Below are 6,496 nucleotides of genomic sequence, written 5' to 3'. Positions count from 1 at the left end.
GAAGAGGAAGAGGAAGAGGAAGGAGGAGGAGGAGGAGGAGGAGGAGGAGAAGGAGGAGAAGGAGAGGGAGAAGGAGAAGGAGAAGGAGAAGGAGAAGGAGAAGGAGGAGAAGGAGAAGGAGAAGAAGAGAGAGTGTGAAGAGAGAAGAGAGAAAACAGAAAAGAGATGAGACATCTGCCAGGAGTCAGTGCCCTGACCCAAGGCCCTGAGCGTTTTACCTCCATCTCTTACCCTTGAGGGAGGCCTATGTGGGCAGAGCCTGCTTGTTTCCAGTCTGAGACTGTATCCATATGACACGTGTGTTTACATGTAAACACATATTCCCCAGGGCCAGCTCCAGGCTGCCTTCCAAAAAGAAGAGGTGAGGTAACTAAGCTTTGGAGGCAGGGGTCTCTGGCCTATTCTTGCCCTGCTCCCTCCCTCTGTCACCCACACACAAAATATCCTCATATGAGGTGGTAGAGTCAGAGAAGAGAGAAGGGACAAGGAAGAACTATTTTTCCAGCCGCTGGTTCCTCAGCTAGGGGTGGCCTCATCATCGGACTCCAATTAACTGATCTTCTATAACTCAGAGTTGGGGGGGGGGGCGCTGCAGAGGGGAAAGCCCAGGGTGGGAGCCAGGTCTCCTTGTTGTACTTGATAACAATTATAGTTTAAAATCATAGCTTGCTGGGGCTCGGCTATATTTTACTTGATAACAATAAAAGTGACACATAAAGTTAACTGTTTATGTTTTATTTATTAGACTAAATCTGCCAGCGGTGGTAGGAGCGCTTGCCTCCTCGCTACAGCTTTTATAGGGCTGTAAAACGTCATAAATCAGTCTCGCGGAATCGCCCGCACTCTTTGTGTCGGCAGCGCAGGGCTGGCGGCCGCTGGCTGCCTGCTCCCTCCTTTCCACGAAAAGTCGTAATGTGATTTTTTTCCCTCTGATTTTATTATTATGATCGCCGCCGTGATTAGTCAATCTACCTTTAATTCGCCGCCCTATGCTGCCTCCTCCCAGCCCAGTCTGGTTGACACTTGAATAAGTACCTTTTAAAACAGCATAACAACTATTTGAGGGTTTAATTAGAACATCTGCAATTAAGGGAATGAGGAGGGGGAAGAGGGAAAGAAAAAAAAAAAGGCTCCATGAGGGAGATACTGAAAATAGAAGATTCCCAACATTCTTTTCACCACCTTTGGGATGTGGGAGAGGGTCCTCTCTTCCAAATTAGGGTTCACCTTGAGAGCTATAATGGGAGGGAACCATAGCAAAGCCCAAAGATGCAGATTGGGCCTGGGCCTCTGGCTGCTTCCCCTGCTTCAATGCTTAGGGCCCCAGCCCCAGCCTGGGCTCACCGAGGCTTGGCACCTATGACTTAGTGCTTCAAAGTCCTAGACAGCATCTTCCTAAGAGGCAGTGCTCCTCCCCCTGCCCCCCAATAGCTGGGTGAGAGAATAGGAATTCCCTGGTGGTCAACCATCTCTTACAGGAGACTCCCAAACTCCCAGAGCTTTTGGAGAATCCTTGCTCATTTGGACCTGAACCTTGAGTATGAGGACCAGCTGTATGCTTGCTTGGAAGAGGAGGTAAAGGCTGTGAGTGAGGGGAACGGGTTGTTGGTTGCAGGGAGCTGTGTGAAGACTTTAAGTGTTATTCTCTCTCTCTCTCTCTCTCTCTCTGTCTGTCTTCCTCCTCCTCCTCTCTGTGTGTGTGTATGTGTGTGCTTTTGTCTGTCTCTCTGTGTGTCTGTCACTCTGTCTCTGTCATTTCTGTCTCTGTCATTGCTGTCTCTCTCTGTCTCTCCAGTCTGTTTCTCTCTGTCTGTCTCTCTCTCTCCCCAACCCTCAGTTGCTACTGGTGGGGGTGAACTACAAGTTGCTGGAAGTGGATAAAGGAAAGCTAATGCTGAATCCCATTCTACAGAGGTCTAAGCAACAGCCCCCAATTGTCTCACATGGCCCTCTAAAGTCCCAAAGAGTAGGGTAGGGTAGGAAGAGTGAGGGAAAGTAGAGCTCATTCAGCCTTCAACTTCATCTCTTTTCTAGGCCTATACCTGGCTGAGCTGCCTCACTCTGCCTCATATGGGAATATTCCCTTCCCCTCCTGCAAAAGTGAGCTATCTACTTGCTTCCCCCTTTCTCAGCCCCATTCCTACCATCCCTGCCTCCCATCTCAACCTTCTTTTCTTTAATTCTAACCTTGAATTTACTAAGGTAACCTTCCCAAGACATTACCCAAGATGATACCTGCCCCTGTACCTCCTAGATTTCTTAGCTCCTGCAGGTAAGTCCAGGAAATTCTCTTTGGGCAAGTCTAAATTAATAAACACAGGTTTAGATGCCTCAAACTGAATGCCAAGTTTGTCTTTGGTTATTATGGGAAACAAATACATATCCTAAATGCTATTAATGTTTGCTAAAATAGTAAATGCCTTTTTATGCAGCCACTAATAAATGGAGTTCCTGTTCCAGGTTTGCACAGCTAATTCAGCATGAATAACCAGAAAGTAAAATCTATGAAATCCCCCAACTATGTCCACTCTCATCTACATCCACCATAAAAAATAATAATAAAAATAAAACCAAACAACAAACAAAAACTCTTTGTGCCTCCTGTAGCTTAGGATAAGGAAGTTGCCTATCACATGGGTTAAATACCTCACTACACATACCCAATATAACATGTTTACCTGAATATTGTTACAAACCTTTTCCTGTAGAGGACTCTTGCACTTATCAAGGGCTTAACTGGTAAGGAAGTGGCTACTAAAGAGGCCCTACCCAGTGTATCCTTTGGTCTCCTTTGTGCTTCCCTTTCCTGCCTCCTGCCTCCTGCCTCACCAGCCCAAAGGCTCTGCCTTGGACTTCCTTTGGTCCCAGTTTTATTCTTATGTTTTCTGACCACCTCTTGCCAGCATCCAAATGCTCTCTGCATGCTGCCCTACACCCCATCTCCTTTCTAAATCTCGATCTGGTTTCTCTTTCGGAAACATGTTTCAGTACAAAGCGTTTCCCTTCTGACACCACTGAAGAAAAATATGTGTCCATTGTTGTGAGAGGCCTTATTGTGCCTGGATTACCATACTGACCGTTGGCTAACCCATATTCCTCCCCTCCCCAGTAACAAGATGCAGGCTGAGGTACCCCAGCAGCTCCACAGATTCTGAGCTGTAGTAAAACCCCACCTTATAGTCCCTGGATTTTCTGAGGGGCAAAAAATAAAATAAAATATAAAATAAACAATTCAGAATTTAGAGGGTAAAAAGAAGGAAAATAAAGATCATTCCCACTCTCTGAAGTCCAGGGCTTGGGTTGTTGTTTTTTAATGTATGTACTTTGTATTGTTTTAGGGATTACAAATTACAGCATGCTTCTTTCCTTTTCCTCAAATAAATTGACTTTTAGATGGTATGCAATCAGGCAATTCATTTCATTTTGATTTTTTTCTCCCCCCGGGCAACTTGAAAATCCCAAACTAAAACAAGATTCTTGCACCATTTTTTTTCCCTTTGTGTATCTCTCTGTGTGTACATGGGTATATGTATGTTTTTGTCCTTTCCTAATGCCAGCAGGCAGGACTAATGTATGCAAAAGAATATGCAAATGCTTAATTGATTTTTTTCTTAAATCTCTTGTCAGTAAAAATAATGAATTGGTCTAAAATGATTTTAATAACCTGGATGTGTCACTAGAAAATACTCAACCTTTTTCATCCTCTTGGAACTGCTTATTGTCTCAAAAAAAGAAAGAAAGAAAGAAAGAAAGAAAAAGAAAAAGAAAAGAAGGAAAAAAGAAATCACAATGTTAATTTGTTCCCTTTAAAATATTAAAGATGAATTTCTTGTGTTTGTTCAGAGACCATAGGCAAAGTCCTCTTGCAGATCTCCCCCGCCTTGCCTTCCTTGGAATTCAATTTTCCTCAAATCTCGTTTAAAGTGGCTTTTAAAAAAGTGGCCGCATTTTAATATTGGTTAGACAGAGTGACCTGCATTTCACCTCGGGTGTTTGACTTGTTCCAATAGGTCACTGCCATGGGGTTATTGATGGGGAAACTCCATTGAAATTTGTCTCTTCGCAAATGGCCTTTAGATCTTCCAGCGAGTTCAATAACTAGTTATAATGTGGAAGAGGAAAAATGAAGGCCCTGGGCTAACGAATTTGATGCTTCATTTTTATGCTAGAGAAATTGTTAGTTAGAGGTTGGGTTCCCCCACCCCCTGTTCATCCCATCTTGGGTCACCCCCCCCATTCAAAGCTGCTGGATTATATCTCCTATTAAGACTTGCATTGAGGAGTCCCTTTCTCTCTGATGCAAACCTTATGAATACTGTTGTAAACTCTGACCTACCTACAGATTAGGAGGAAGCTTGCTTTGTTGGAGGTTTGGAACCTGAACTTTTTTGTTATGAGAACTTTCAAAGGAGAATAAATACGTCTTGAAAAAAAATCTAGAGATTAGGCTGGCCATAGTTTAGAGAGAGCTCCTTGGCACCCAACGTGGAGGAAACTGAAAACTCTTTTTGAGGGTTGACAGGGTATTTCAAGGTGTTCTAGTGTATTCCTGGCCTCAGAGTTTCCAGCCACAAGAGAGAGTAGGCACCAAAGACCAAGACAAGAAGACAATCAAGGACTAAGCATAGAGGGGAATATTTCGTGAGGGGTAAGGGGATGCAGGGTCTTCTTTAGGGTCACAACAGCACTCCCGTGAACTTGGTTAGGTAATTGCTCAAAGAACTCTGCTCCTTCACAAGAAGGGTGCTCCTCTAAGAAAGACCTAAAGACAAGACTGGAGAGAGAGGGGGGAGATGAAGGGATGAAGGCTGTAAGATTTCCTCTTTTCTGGACGGCTCTGGAGGTGGGAGAAGAAAGGTCACAGTAAGATAGGGTAGGTCTTCATTTTATTTCTTCCAACCACAGCCAAGGTGGGGAGTCCTTGACATCCCTTGAGATCCTCTGTGATAAGGGACTGCACAGTTCGGCGGTCCTTGACCCAGCCACAGCAGATCACTGCCATTATTAACCTCAGTAATAACCGTGCATCTTCTTTTTACAGAACGGAGCTCCCAGCGCCTTATTCTTTCCTCTCTTACCCTGCTCAAAGGGGCCCAGTTTGCTCAGCCCCAAACCTCCCCGTGACCTCCTTCCAAGCCTCAGTCTATCACCGGAGTCATCCAAAAGGTATGCCTTGGATCCTGGGTTGGGTGAAACAAGGCCACAGGGATGACTAAGTGCCTTAAAAACTGGGGGAAACTGGGGTGCTATCTCCCCCACATTACCTTAATCCCAGAGGAGTTAGGTGCTACCCCGGTTTTCTGTCAAACTTGCTTGAGCAGATCCGTGTTATCAGTGGGATCAAGGAGAAGCCTCAACTGCCAATAGGCGTCTTAACAGCATAAAAACAGGGAAGCCCATGAATGGGCTGTGGCAGCCGCTGGATAGGCCCGGGAGGTTTCCCACTTCCTAGCCCAGCGGGAAACAACAGCAAGGAGTTCTGAACTTCCCGCAGCGGCTACGCGCGTCCGGAGGACAGGCCAGTTACACCCGCATGCTTGCCACCTCGGGGTGGGGGGAGGCCCAATACTTAGGCCACAGAACCTCGGACCGCCCCCCCCCAGCCTCACCCTTCCCCGTTCTAATTACGTGATTGATTTTCTCTAGGGTTTCTTCGGGACGCCTCTGTCTCTGAATGTTTAAATCTTTCGGCTCCATTTTTGTTTTCCCGAGTTCTCCCGAGATGTGCCGGCGGCCGGCGCGTTTTGAGGTCCCTAGGCCGTCTCGCCTTACACTCCAAAGAAATGGCCAAGCCACACAGTCCTGGGCGCGCCGAGACTGCAACTATATGATCCTGCCCACCCGCCTCGGAGTCACTTGATGATGCGCGAGCCTTCTAGTTTGAGCTGTCCCCTGGCGCCTGACCTGGGATCTGGGAACTCTGGTTCGTGTTTCTATTTATCCCCAAGAAAGTGCGGAAAAAGCCTGGGCTGAGACCAAAGGAGGCAGGACGCGGGTTCAGACTCGCAGCCTGGTGAACACCTGGACTCGGTACTGGCTATCTAGCAACCCTGAGAAGCACATCTGACCACAATTCCACAAGCCCTGGCGTCCTTTGGACCACAGGCCCTGAGGTCCTGGCTGCGGACCCCAACAAGCATCAGGCGATAGGGTCGGATTGTTACCCGCTGCCAGGAGGCCCCTCAACTTGGCCGCCCCAGCAGCAGACGGCGGCCTTTTCTGGTGGCTTCTGTCCGGGACCCTGTGGTCCGGCCCCCTCCACTCAAAGGCTGCAGGTGAGGCGAGGAGGGGAAAGGGCAGACATGTTAAATTTGAGAGTGGGTTAGGGTAAGGTGGAAGTGGAGGACTAGAGTCTAGAACTCAGCCTCTCCGAAGAGAAGGCCGACTGACCTCTTGCTCCCCTTTACCATCCGGAAAGAAAAACTTTCATCTCCCAACTGCTGGGCTTCTAGTCCATCTCTTTATTTACAATTAATAAACACTCCTCTGCTTCCAC

The 6,496-nt window shown here is 46.9% G+C and overlaps 1 protein-coding gene and 1 long non-coding RNA gene across 3 annotated transcripts in view; one reads left to right on the top strand and one right to left on the bottom strand.

Moving 5' to 3' along the window:
* Window positions 1-441, bottom strand: part of Hoxc4 (homeobox C4) — a 3,600-nt gene extending 3,159 nt beyond the window's left edge. For both annotated transcript variants that reach the window (XM_031357185.1, XM_031357194.1), the window contains exon 1: window positions 232-441. The gene's annotated coding sequence lies outside the window, so the exon portion shown is untranslated. The remainder of the gene's footprint in view (window positions 1-231) is intronic.
* Window positions 442-1,209: 768 nt separating this feature from the next.
* LOC116080732 lies at window positions 1,210-6,496 on the top strand. Its single transcript, XR_004114580.1, has 2 exons — window positions 1,210-5,166; window positions 5,322-6,496. It is a non-coding gene; the product is annotated as an uncharacterized LOC116080732 (long non-coding RNA).

This window comes from Mastomys coucha, unplaced genomic scaffold, assembly GCF_008632895.1.
Source record: "Mastomys coucha isolate ucsf_1 unplaced genomic scaffold, UCSF_Mcou_1 pScaffold11, whole genome shotgun sequence".
Classification (NCBI taxonomy): domain Eukaryota; kingdom Metazoa; phylum Chordata; class Mammalia; order Rodentia; family Muridae; genus Mastomys; species Mastomys coucha.
Note: the sequence above shows the minus strand (reverse complement) of the source record. Positions and strands in the feature narration are given on the sequence as shown.